Source organism: Lygodium microphyllum, chromosome 11 (assembly GCF_053477565.2).
Source record: "Lygodium microphyllum isolate KBCC chromosome 11, Lygodium_microphyllum_v1.1.10, whole genome shotgun sequence".
NCBI lineage: Eukaryota > Viridiplantae > Streptophyta > Polypodiopsida > Schizaeales > Lygodiaceae > Lygodium > Lygodium microphyllum.
Window position 1 is genome coordinate 160,326,140 of NC_141145.1, and position 13,351 is coordinate 160,339,490.

At 42.3% G+C, this 13,351-nt stretch overlaps 1 protein-coding gene across 1 annotated transcript in view; it reads left to right on the forward strand.

Annotated features, from left to right (window-relative positions):
• LOC148029583 (cilia- and flagella-associated protein 45-like) overlaps positions 1–13,351 on the forward strand; it is a 41,443-nt gene that overhangs the window by 866 nt on the left and 27,226 nt on the right. The window lies entirely within an intron of this gene.

Sequence of the window (13,351 nt, forward strand, 5' to 3'; positions counted from 1 at the left end):
CCCCTGGGTCTCGAATCCTACCGCTCTGCAGAGGAGGCGGATCCCTATGAGGGCACTTAAACCCTGTCTGATACAAGAACTTTTAGTAATATGAACGTGTTATTCCACCAGTGTCAATTCTGCCCTGTGATATGGCAACTCTAAAGGCCATATAGCATGCCTTATATGTAAGCAGAAAGATCAACAATTCCAAGTTTGTCTTACTATGTGGCAAAAACCTAAGGTGTATATAGGCTGCCCTCCTTTCCTTTAGGGAAATCGATCATTAGCAAATGGTCAGTGCACTTCTTCCCTTTGTGGAAGTACATTATTAGAAAACCGGTTGCTGCAGTCTTTTCCTTGGAAGTCCTGCTTGTTCCTTAATAGCTATAGAGAGGGATATAGAGCTTGGCGAAGCAGTGAAGGGGACTAATATGGAGATATTGATTCAACAAATATAGCACTTAACAGCAGGATCTTCTTCTTTACATCATTCAGGTGAAGCCTCACTATGGTGGAAGAAGGAGCACCGCAGCCACCTTCCATGGACTTTGTGGGCTCATCCTATTGGTTGTGCCTAACCAAAGTTTAGTATAAGTGATGACTGCCTTTAGTCTTTCGTATACTCTATTATGACATTAAACATTTTTTCCAATGGCCAAAAAACAGGCTAAGGTTCCATTACGAGCCGAACCATGATGATGTGCATTCTGAAGCAAAAATGAGGTAGCAGTTGTATTTCTCTTCATTGAAAGCTTTGATCTGCTATGCCTAGGGTCGATGAAGAGATAAATTCTTGTGTATTTCCTATCGACCTGATAGTTTTCAACTGGCTCTTTCAAGACTAGGTACTTCAGTGTTACTGGTACAAGAGTGCTTGAGAGCTGGATTAAGACCGGTAGAAGTTCTTATTTTTTAGCATTTTCAGGCAAGCCGTGAAACAGCTGCATCTTGTTATCTGGAAGCTGTTTCTGGCTGTGAGTTGGGAAGGTCTATGTAGCTGTGTTTGCTGTGCCATATTCCTGGTTGAGGAGGTTTACATGGTTTCAAAGAAAAATATCTCTGCCTTCAATCACCTTGTTCTCAAACAGGAAATGGCCTAAGGTTTTGCCACCAATGAAAGGTAGGGTTTGCATGGTATGGTACCTTTAATTACACTTAATCAACAGTACACAAAGTTCAAAGGAAAAGATTTGGACAATAAAGATGCAGCAGTAATACACTAGGGTGGGAGTGGTGTACCTACCTCATCAGCAAGAGGCAACTATCCCCTTCTAAGGTCTCTTGATAATGATGCTATGGAGAAGGATGGAAAAAAATCCATTGAAATCTCCTCCCAAGGAGAATTTGGAGTTGGTAATGGCTGTAGCTCCCCCCCACCTTTCTAATTGTTTGGTTTTGAGGTTAATGCTTGTATTCATGAATATCTTGCTTTATCCGTGGACAATAGAGATGTTTTGAATGCTTCTCAAAGGTATGGCCTTCACTATGATGCCCTACCATGTTATACACTTTATGCAGAATAGTAGCCCTTAAGGATTCTTTAACTACAAGACAAAGTCTATCAGGAATTCTTTAGCACAAAATTCGAACAAAGACCTTATTGGCACTTTAACATCTTTGGACCAAAATTTGGATCAACCTTATAGAGCTCCTTCATAGGAGCAAAGAAGTCCAACTCCATGGCACTAGTTCAATGTATCCACTACATCCTCCTTCTTGAGCAAATACTTGATCTCAAGGCTGAATTGGGAAAGAAATTGCCACCACCACAATGTACGAGGAGGCATATCCTATTTGTGGCGATTGAATGATATTTTCATAAGCCACCAAATGCATTGTGGCAAATGCTCCTATACCATGACTGTTGGCATCACAATCACCATAGAAGGTTCATTGAATTCTGCAATCTCAACAAGGTCAGAAGAATAGATGGCCTTTCCTCAATAGTTTGCTCCATATTACTCATCCATATCCATTGGAATTTTGCTTTCTAGCATCTATAAGTGCAATGTCACATGTGCAGAGTGCTCTATGAACCTTCACTAGAACATTATCAATCCCAATAAGATGCACATATTTCTAGGTCAAGGCCACTCCATGATTGCCTTGACCTTCTCAAGTTCCTTAGAGATTAGGGTGGAAATTATGTACCCAATAAGTACCGATATCATGTAGAACTTACACTTCCTCCAATTTAGAAAAAGCTGATTATCCTTCAACAAGAGCATGACCTTCCACAAGTGAGCATGGGATTCCTTTTGGAGTTATCATAAATGAAGATATCATCTAGGAAAACAATAATATATTTCCAAAGGAGAGGCTACAACACCTAAGCCATGGGCCTATAGAAAGGTAAGTAGATGCATTGAATGGCTTAATAGAAAGCAGTACAAAATCAAATAGGCCAAATGGAGTTTGAATGCAACCTTTGGCAAATCCAATTTTCTAAAAATCACCACTTTTGCTAGCTATGATAAGGGAAACATGCCTTTGATAGTGAGCTTGTTAAGGGCCTTGTAGTCCACACATAGTTACACGCTTCTATACTTTTTGACCAATAAGATTGGAGCATAAAATGGGCTAGAGCTGACTTCAATTAGTCTCGTGACAATTGAAACCAGCCTTCCTTCCATGGATGGGTGGTAAATCCCTGATTACAACTTAATTATAGTAGCAAACAATAAATGCAAATCTGAAAATACAAATTTACCTATTGATCTTGGACAATGCACACTCGATTGGCCCCAAAATTAGCGCCCCTTTCAATATTTCTTTAACTTTATTGAAGAAGAAGTTGATTTACAATGGAATTCTTCCGATCCCCTTCGCAATCCAAACTCCCCTTGCTGTCCAAAGTGACCAGCAAGTTTTCAATCTGATTTGCCCCTTGATTCGGGCACTTAATTGGCCTTCACCCACTTCATAGATGATGGAAATGCCCCAAACTCAATGGCTGGCTAGTCCTCCACTTGAATTTAGCTGAAATTCACCTTCAGCCCTGAAAAACCCAAGTCTTGGAGCTTCCAATTTGTGGCACGCTTCCCTGAGGCTGCTGTTAAACCCTAATTTTGCTGTAAATTTGGATTTACAGCAGAGAAAGTTGCAATTTCTCAGCCCCCAAGGGTCCAAATGCTGAGATCTTCAAAGCAAGATTGTGAAATGGTTGGGAGATGAGAGAAAGTTGTAGAGAGAAAATTCAGAGTTTTGTTGCGAAGAATGACTGAAAATCAGTCAAATGCAGGTGTTGCCCTACCACAACAACATTAAATATTGTTGCCTATAGCTGAGACATTCAAATTAGTTGTCACCTTGTACCTGGATACAGTTGCTCAGCTGTGGAGTGTCCGAATCTGCAATCGCCTCCTCAAAACTCACTCATGGCTGGCTGCAATGCTTGAAAATAGATTGGCCATAGCTGCTCAGAGCTCTCCTATATTTGCTATAGTGAGAATCATCTCGTTTTTCCTCTTCTTCAGCCTTTTACCAGCTTGTATGGGCAAGTTTGCCAAGTGGCAGCCTTCAAAAATGGTTTTTCCAACATTATCCATCATTACATATTAATATTCAGTCTTTAATTACTGAAAATTAATCTAATAGTTATTTTGGTGCCTAGAAAAATAAAGTGACTAGCTAATAATTAAATTGGCTAGGTATCTTCCACTCCCGAGTCTCTTTGTGCCATCTTTGACCATCAGATCGGTGTTAGGTGCCATTAATAGCCACATCTCTAGTGTCAACTGACACTTATGGCCAAATGAATGACCTAGGCCAACAATTGATACCATATACGACCAAGTACCCGTGCAATATAACTTATAGCAACTTTTGCTATTGACATCCTGTGATTTTCTAGGGTCTTGGGCTCGTAAATTTACTCTAACCCCAGATGCACCTCACGTGCAACATTTACTTAATCATGTGGTTAAAAATTAATCCACATGTTAAGTATGGTTTCAAAAATACATGTTCTCATGATAGCCCTTCCCCTTGAAATCCTTGCAATCGTCCTTGATTGCACTGCCAAATGCATCAAAAGCAAAGTACTGCACTAGAATTTCCGTAGGGCATCATAGTCAACATAACATTGCGCACTGTTGTTCAACCATTTCATATACCCAACATATGTTGAAAATTACTAGTCAACATAACATAACATAAGACTCACAAAGAATCTAAAAAACATTGCCAGATTATCATGTGACATGTCCATTTCTCATGAGCTCAACTCATCTGGCAAAAGCAAACCATAGTATAGCGAAAACCGAGCATAAACCATGGCTGAAACATCAATGGCATCATAAGACATGTTGCTATCCACAAAACCAGTTGAATACCTCTGAATATTAATGATCATACGCTGAAAACCAACATTCGATAATCAGCCCCTGATGATCATTAATTGATGCTACACCAAGCATAACCAATGCCATACCAAGCATAAATGATTACACGTTGAGCATAACGGATGCAAATGTATAGTTTCAAAGGTGTAGTGAAAACCATACCGATCTGCATACCAAACATAGTGACTAGTACACTGAATAGTGATCTCGTGGCAAACATACCATTTAGCTATAGTACCTTGAATATATACTGAATACATTCGAGATCCACTACTTCTAGAGCTGTCCATTAGTGAGGAGCGGAGGTGCTAGCTCCCTCACAAGCATCAGGTTATACTCTAGACCTTTGTTCTGCTGAATCCGATTGAGCTCGAACGAAAGTCAGCTCTAATTGGAAACCATCAAGGTAAAGCTGCATTAACTAAGGATGGTCTGCCAAGTCATCTTCCTCCATCCATTTAGCATCCATTGGTGAATAATTTTGAAACTTCACCAAGTACCCTTTGGAACCCTTACCCTTGATCTTCCTCTCTTTGTGTGCCAAAATCTGCTCTGGTACCAATATTTCAACCTTTGATTGAATTTCAGCAGATGCATTCTCTGGCACATCTCCATGAAAGGGTCTAAGCTAGCTCACATGAAAGGCATTGTGTATCCGCCAGTGTGGAGGCAATTTCAGTCTATAGTATGCATCACCAATCTTCTCCAACTCTTGAAATGGCCCATAGTATCTCATAGACAGCTTTGGATACAATTGCTCTTTGCCCTTTATCTTTTTCGGCCCTGTCTTTTCAAATCGCAGTAATACATAATCACCCTCTGCAAAGTGCAAAGCACTCCTAAGTCGATCAACTACTCTCTTTTGCTTATCCTGTGATCTTTGAAGCGCATACTTAACCTTTTGATAAGCTGCATCCATGCTTTTCACATAGCGATTGGCCTCAAAGATCTTATCTTTTGTGTGCAAAATAGAGGGTACTTTCTTATCACCCTCTACCACCTCAAAAGGAGCCTTACCAGTGGAACTATGCACTGTGTTGTATACAAACTCAACCAACGGCAAATACTATTTCCACTATACTTTGTGGTCTGATACATAGGAGTTCAAAAGATCTAACACTGTGGAATTTTCCTCCTCAGACGGACCATCAGTTTGTGGATGGAAGGATGAAGAGAATTTTAGTGTTGTGCCCATGTTCTCAAACAATCCTTTCCGAAACAAACTTGTCATCCGTGGGTCACGATCACTAATGATTGATTCTAGCATTTAAGTATCATTGGGACTGTTTTAATGCAAGATGGCCGTGTGGTTGCTTATGAGAGTCGTGTTCTCCATGGTGCAAAGAGGAATTTGCAGGTCTATGAGAAAGAGCTCTTGGGTGTAATTCATGCACTTTCCACATGGAAACACTATCTCTTAGGGGCTAATTTCACAGTGCAAACAGACTACCAGACTTTGTGCTACTTTTTGACTCAGACGAAGTTATCTGAGAAGCACATGCGGTGGGCAAACTTTTTGTCTATGTTTCACTTTCACACATGCATCACACTGCACAAAAATGACTTCCTGAGATCGGGCAATACAAGCACAAGATTTGAAGTCATATTTTCTTTTAATGCATCAAATGCTGAAATTTCCACAGCTGTCCATTTGAATGGCACATTCTTCTTCTACAATGCATGCAATGGAGAAGCAATTTCAGCAAAGTTCAGTACATACTTCTTGTAGTATGAACATAGACCCATAAAGCTACAGATCTCATGAACATTTCGAAGATGTGGCCATGAGAAAATTGCCTCAACTTTTGCAGGATCCATACGAATGCCATCAGCTGATACAATGTGGCCCAAAAAGTGAATTTCATACAAAACAACCGATGCCTACATATCTCATTGAATATCATGGCCAAATGCTTGCGATGCTCGGCCTCAGTCTTCGAAAAGACAATCACGTCATCAAAGAAAGTGCCCACAAATTCCCTATGCTGCCGAAAGATGCGATCCATCATTTTGTTAAACGTGGTAGGAGCATTCGTAAGTCCAAATGGTATGACAAGAAACTCATATAAACCAAAAGATATTCGGAAGGCTGTCTTGGATACATCCTCAAGCCTAATCCGAATTTGATGGTAACCATTTTTCAAATCTATACGGTTGAAAATGGCTGCCTCTTGCAATCTATCCAAAATATCATCAATCCTAGGGATTGGAAATCTGTTCTTTATTGTGATTTTGTTCAAAGCACGATAGTCAATGCACATACGCTATGACCCATCCTTCTTTTGCACTAGAAGCACTGGAGAGCAAAACGGAAATGAATTGGGCTGAATCAGCCCTTTCTCTAACAACTCATTTACTTGGCTCATAATCTCCTCTTGGGCTGCACTAACCCTGTAAGGTGGCTTATTAGGTGGGCTATTACCAAGGATCAAATTTATGTTATGATCCTCAGGCCTTTCAGGTGGCAAATGTTCCGGAAGTGACTGAGAAAAGCAATCAGCATACATTTGCAAAAATGACATGTGATCTTTATCCAAAGTAGTCACATTCCCAACATTTCCATTATCACTTTTCCCACTCTTTTTCTGCAATCTGTTTCTTTTTCCAGCCCTATTTTCAGATCTGCCCTGATTTTCAGCTTTATTTTCAGATTTACCCTTTTTCTCAGCCTTTGCCTCTTTGACATGTGACTTGGCATCATAGTGAAATCCTGCATCCTTTCCACGCAGCAATGTGTTGGCTGTAGTAGCAGTTTCTATAAGCTGAGACATGCTGGAAACAGTGGACTTAATGCAAAAATCCTGAATACCCTTTGGCAAACCACAAATATACTTCTCCACCTGCTCATGGAGGGGTACTGTGCGATAAGAAGTAATTGGCAGCAATGCATCCCAAAACTTCTTATTATACTGATCCATGTTCTTGCAGTCTTTGGAATTCAACTGATTCCAAGTTGTCATAATGTCTACTTCAAAGGTACTTGTTAACCAATTTGAAGTAAACATTTGCTTGAACTGGACCCAAGTGGTAGGTTACATCCCTTGAAAAAGAAGTGTAGACCACCACTACAATGCATTTCCCTTCAAAAATATGGCTGCCTTGCGTATCTTAGATGCCTTTGTGAAGTTGCCTCCAGAATAGGCTGCATTAAACTGCTGAATAAAAACAAGTGCTTTCAACCTATCTTGTGCACCACTGAAAGGCTCAAACTTCACGCTTTTGCCATCTTCATCATAGTCCTTCGGCGGACCTATGGGAGTCAAGTTATCATAAATGGACTGCTGCAAAAAGGGTGCATTGGTTGTATTTGCATAAAAACCAACACTATTTGAAGCACCTACATGACCAACACCAAATCCTTGTGCTCCAACAGTCCCTGGGAGTGCCGATACATATCCATATGGCCCGCTTTGTGTCCCAGGCATCATGCCTATGCTGCCATACATAGGTTTAGGCATTCCACTTGCATTACTCAGATACATTGGGTGTTGTGAGCCATGCATTGACTGCTGCATACCATAGGGATTTGTGCCATACATTCCCGTATGGGTGCTTGTCCAACCATAGCATGAAAAATGGTACCACCACCAAAGTATCCTTGCTGTCCCATGCTTGCATGTGCATAATTGCCTTGCTGCCCATGTTCCCATGGATTGGCACTACCAAGTTGGCCATGCATTTGCACTTGCTATCCCATGGATACTAACTGTTTGTGCTCATCAGGCATTTTGGGCTCTTCTAAAGAAGGCTTAGGCATTTCCTTTGGTTCTTGTGGCTGTCCCAAAGCTGTAGAAGTTGTCTTTTTCTCTTTGCCTTTGCTGTCCTTCTTTGGGGCATTCAAAAATCGAGTAAACCGCGGATCCTTTGCCAATTCAGCAAAAAGATTTGCTGCTGTACGCATTCGATCCTTGAAGCTATCATCAAATTCTTCAGCCCCTTGCTGGTCATCAGCCTCTTTATGCATTGAAGTGCCAACATTTAGGTCATTTCCCAAATTTTCAGCATGTTATCCATGCTGAGAACCATGCCCGACATCAGTCATTGTGTTTTCCCCTTCACCACTTGATTGACCAAGGATTGATGCATCCTCTCCACTGTGGCTGTCCCGAAGCTGTAGAAGGTGTCTTCTTCTCTTTGCCTTTGCTGTTCTTCTTTGGGGCATTCAAGAATTGAGTAAACAGGGGATCCTTTGCTAATTCAGCAAAAAGATTTGTTGTTGTACGCATTCGATCCTTGAAGCTATCATCAAATTCTTCAGCCCCTTGCTAGTCATCAGCCTCTCAGCATGCTGTCAATGCTGAGAACCATGCCCGACATCAGTCATTGCATTTTCCCCTTCACCACATGATTGACCAAGGAGTGATGCATCCTCTCTACTTGATCCCGTATCACCATGTGAAGACATGCTTGTTGTAATTCACTGCTGAGAACAATTTCAGCAATAATGAGAACCCTGCTGGTGGTCGATCTGTACAGGCCGGAGACCTCGCGAATCCAAGCGTGGGGGAATCCCAACTTCACCATGGTGCCCTCTAGGAAATCCTAGTCTACCCTGTCATAAGCTTTCTCGAAATCCAAGAGTAATACTGCCAGTCTCTACCCACTGTGCTGAGCCCACTCTGTCGCCTCAAAGAATGTAAATACATTGTCTAGGATGCTCCTATCCTGGACAAAGCCTGTCTGTGTGTCATGAATGATATCTGGAAGCATGGGGCGTAATCACCTACCAATCATCTTTGCCAGTGCTTTATAGGCCATTGACAATAAGGTGATCGATCTCCACTGGGAGAGCTCCAACCGGTCTCCCCCTTTGGGGAGAAGACTGATAAGGCCTGCCGAGAGACTCCTTGGCATCTGTCCTGAGGTGAAGATCTCCTGGAAAGCCCTCAGTAGGGGGTCCTTTACAACTTCCTAGTAGGTAGTGAAGAAAGCCTTAGAGAGGCCATCCTCCCCGGGGCATTTTTGCCCATCCTGTGTATGGAAAGTCTTCTCTAGTTCCTTCTCTGTGAAGGGGGCTAGGAGGGAGTGTCCTATCTCCTCTGTGACGAGGGACGGGATGTGATCCCATATCTACTGTCTGCATCTCTGTCCTCGCTGAAGCTGTCTCCTGTTGGAAAAGGCGCGTGTAATAGTCAGTGGCAATCTCCATCACCTCATCAGGGCTAGAACGGGTCCTCCCATACTGATCCTGAAGGCTGCGTATCTGCTCTTTTGCGGTGCGGGGCTGGTGCACCTGGAAGAACTCCCTGCACATCGTGTCCCCTTCTGCGCCCAAAAGGCTGGTGAGGTGCAGAAAGAGAACTCCGAGCGCCTGTCCTCTAGCCCAGCAATGGCTGCACGCGCGCACCTCCTCTGCGTGGAGGGTGGGGTCCCCTGGTGTCTCCAGCAATAATCTCTGCGTGGCTGCAAGGTCCCGCCGGAGTGCTCTCTTCTCCTCCCAACACTGCTGCTTGGCCTGTATGGCTGCCTCTTGGCAAATTCTGCTTGACTCGGCTAGGACCGCTGCAACCTCCTCTGCTATCCGGTCCCTCCTGTCCCACTCTCTGGTCCAAATCAGCTCTATCTGTCTTAACACCTTCTCCCTCCTATAGATCGATTCAGGGATCCGACAGGATCGTGTATCTAGGGCGGATGCTAGAGGGTCAAGTGTCAGGAGAACCGGGCAGTGATCGGATAACGTGGTGCCTACCAACTGCTCAATCTGGCCTCCATGAGAGCCTCCCCACTCTCCCACATAAAACCTGTCCAATTGCTCCAGCAGGGCTCCACCTAGCCGCCTGTATCCCCAGGAGAAGTCCAATGACCTCTCCCTCTTGTGGAAGGCAGGGTCTTTCCAGGTATCACGTGCTCCGACTGCAAGCAAAAAGACCTCCAGCCTCCTGGCTTTGGATTCTCAGATGGGAAAGTCTACAGGTTGAAGAAGGCCTTGTATGGCCTCAAGCAGGCTCCAAGGCATGGAACGAGAAGATAAACTCGTTTCTTCAGTCGAAGTTGGGATATGGGCGCTCCAAGGCATTTGCAGCTTTATGTGCACACTTCCGAGGTTGGTCGTGTGTTGTTTGTGTTGTATGTTGATGATTTGATTCTAATAGGGGATCATGCACAGAAGGTTCGAGAGACCAAGACAACATTGTATCAGATATTCGAGATGACAGATTTGGGGCTTCTTTATTTCTTCTTGGGTCATGAGATTTATCAGTCTCAGAGGGGGATTTTCATCTCTAATTAGAGATACATTCATGAGCTCATTGTTTTTGTTTTTACCCTTCTCTTTTTTCAGCTGAAAGCAATCCCGTTTGTAGTGCCCCTTTTTGCCACAATGATGGCACTCCACATTCTTGCTACGAGACTTACTGTGTGCTCGGTTTTCAGAATTGCTCTTATGCTGAAATCTGTCTCTAGTGTGTAATGCATTTGAAGACTTGTTTGCTGAGTTGTTTTGCCTACTGAGTTCTTATATCAACAAAGAACTCTCCACATTAGAGTATAATAGCTGAGCATTCGAATTACTCAAAGCTGTTCTTAAAGTATCCGGACTTTCAGGTAGGGTGCATAGCAAGAAGGTAGCTTTGAACTCGTCATCAATATGAAAATCCAAAGCAACCAACTGACTGAAAATAGAGTTAAACTCATTCAAGTGTACAGACATGGCTGTACCCTCTTTCATGCGAAAGTCCATAAGTTTTTTCAGCCAATAAACCTTGCTGGCTGCAATTTTTTGAACACATTGCATATGCTGAATTAAGCTTCTCAATGTTGAAAAGCAAGTTATCTGACACTGAGATCTCAATGGTAGAGCGAGCAAGTTTGTCCAAGTCATCCCACTCGTCTTGTTCCATGTCTGCTGGTTTGATTCCCTTTGTTTTGATGGGCTTTACATGTTTTTTCTGCACCAAGACATTGTAGCATTGTTTTTGCTAGATGGCAAAATTATGGGCACCCTCAAGCTTCTTAATGTGTAAAAGATTACTGCTACCACTGTTTCCAGCCATAATTTGCAGCCCCAATTTGACTAACTAGTCACCAAAGGCAAGTTGAAATATGACACAAGTGATCACAATGCCAAGAGTACCAACCGGCAATGAAAATCCCAGGATTGCAAAAAATTTCAGATCTGCAAATGAATTCAGAATTAAAAAATGTCGTTTGCTGCACTCTTCAAGCAATTTTTGACACAATTAGAGACCAAGCCACCAGTTACATGTGAAATCCCCAAATTTTCACTGCAATTTCTGCTCCAAGGGCATTTCCGAGCACAAATTTGACAATTTGGGTTAAAAGCCCCAAAATTTAAGAAGATAATCTGTTCAAATTGCATCAATTCAAGTATCCAAATGCATAGAGCAGGCAATTCCTGCACAAATTGATGAAATTCTGTAGAAGCTCCTAATGTTTCGGGTCCGGTGTGCACAAATTTCACTGAAATTGAAGAAATTTCACCAAAATGTGAAAAAACCCCAAATTTCACGGGCAATTTGTGCACTGATTTCACAATTTCCGAGTCAAATTGTCCATTTCTGTATTAAAATCCCCAAATACGAGAAAAGCCCCAACTTTTCAAGAGCAAATGTGCATGGATTTGTATTCTGTGCTTGTATGTGCGAACGTCTGGTAGGGAAAGGAAAGGAAACCTCTCTTTTTTTTTTCTTTTTAATTTCAGGAAAAAAACGTTGATGACCTGCTTGGTCATGGCCCTTACGTGTGACCAGTCGGATAGGTCACTGCCTTTCCCGTCGGAGCACCCGCTGAAGCCTGTCCCATCTGGTCCGGTCACGGGTCGTGGCCTGTAGCACGTTTCACCAGCCGTACTCCATTTCACCTGCGCCGTTTCGTGTCGCTTGCGCCTGCAGCTGGTCTTCTCACCTGCAACCTGGTTGCCTGCGACTGCAGCCTGGTCGCCTGCAACATATTTCCTACAATCTATGACCTGCCGACTACTATTGAACTTGCTGCCTGGTCTGCGGCCCGTCGCTCTGATTGTTTGTTGTCTCTTCTGCACATATCAAACACTGACGGCTGATGCATAAAGTTCTTGCTCGTTTGTCACAAGCTTTGTGAAATGTGCACAACTTGTGTGCTCTGATACCAGTTTGTAGACAATGGGTCTGTCGTGAGCTGAGCTGAGAGTGCAGATGAGAAGAGTTGAGAGCAGTAGAGAGTGGAAGAGTGAGCGCGACACTAAATGTTCGGTACAATGACTTGTGTACCACATTTTAGATTTTGAATATATATAAAGTACAAAGTGTAAGGGTGCGTTCACAACCGAACACAATAAAAGGCACGGTGACCCCTTATTCCCAACACTTTCAATGTGGTTTTTGTTGAAACAAAAATAGACTTGAACGTTAATTGCTCGAGGTCAAATGGAGGGGAGAATACCTCTCTTATGAGTTCAGTAATTTTTGGAGTTCTCATGGGATAAAGTGACAAGTCATATATGGGTATACCTCACAACAAAATGAGGTTGTAGAAAGAAAAAACAAACATATTATAGAAGTTGCATGGGCATTGATGTGACTGAAAAGAATATGCCAAAGTATTTTTTTGTTTGAGGTTATTCATATTGCTATCTACATTATGAACATGTGTCCCATAATTGCAGTTCATGGTATGACTTCTGAAGAATGTTTTACAGGCAAGAAACCTAATGTATCATACTTGAAAGTATTTGGTTGTATTGCACATGTGCATGTGCCTCATAAGTTAAGGAAGAAATTGGACCCAAAGTCTGAAAAATGTATTTTCATGGATACTCTATTGAGTAGAAAGAGTATTGTTGTTATAACCCTGTTAGTGGTGAGTTTTGGGTGAGTAAGGATGATAAGTAGTTGGTTTGTATCTTGGAGATGCATTGGAGGATATTGATGATCATGATAGTCATGTGTAGACAAAAAGGAGTCATAGACTCTTAGTGGAGTAGAGATATCATTTGGTGGTAGATCTATAGTCAGTTCTTAGTCTGGGAGACTATACGACAGCCCATATCTTCATGTGTATCTACTAGTGTTACACGTAATAACAAAGGG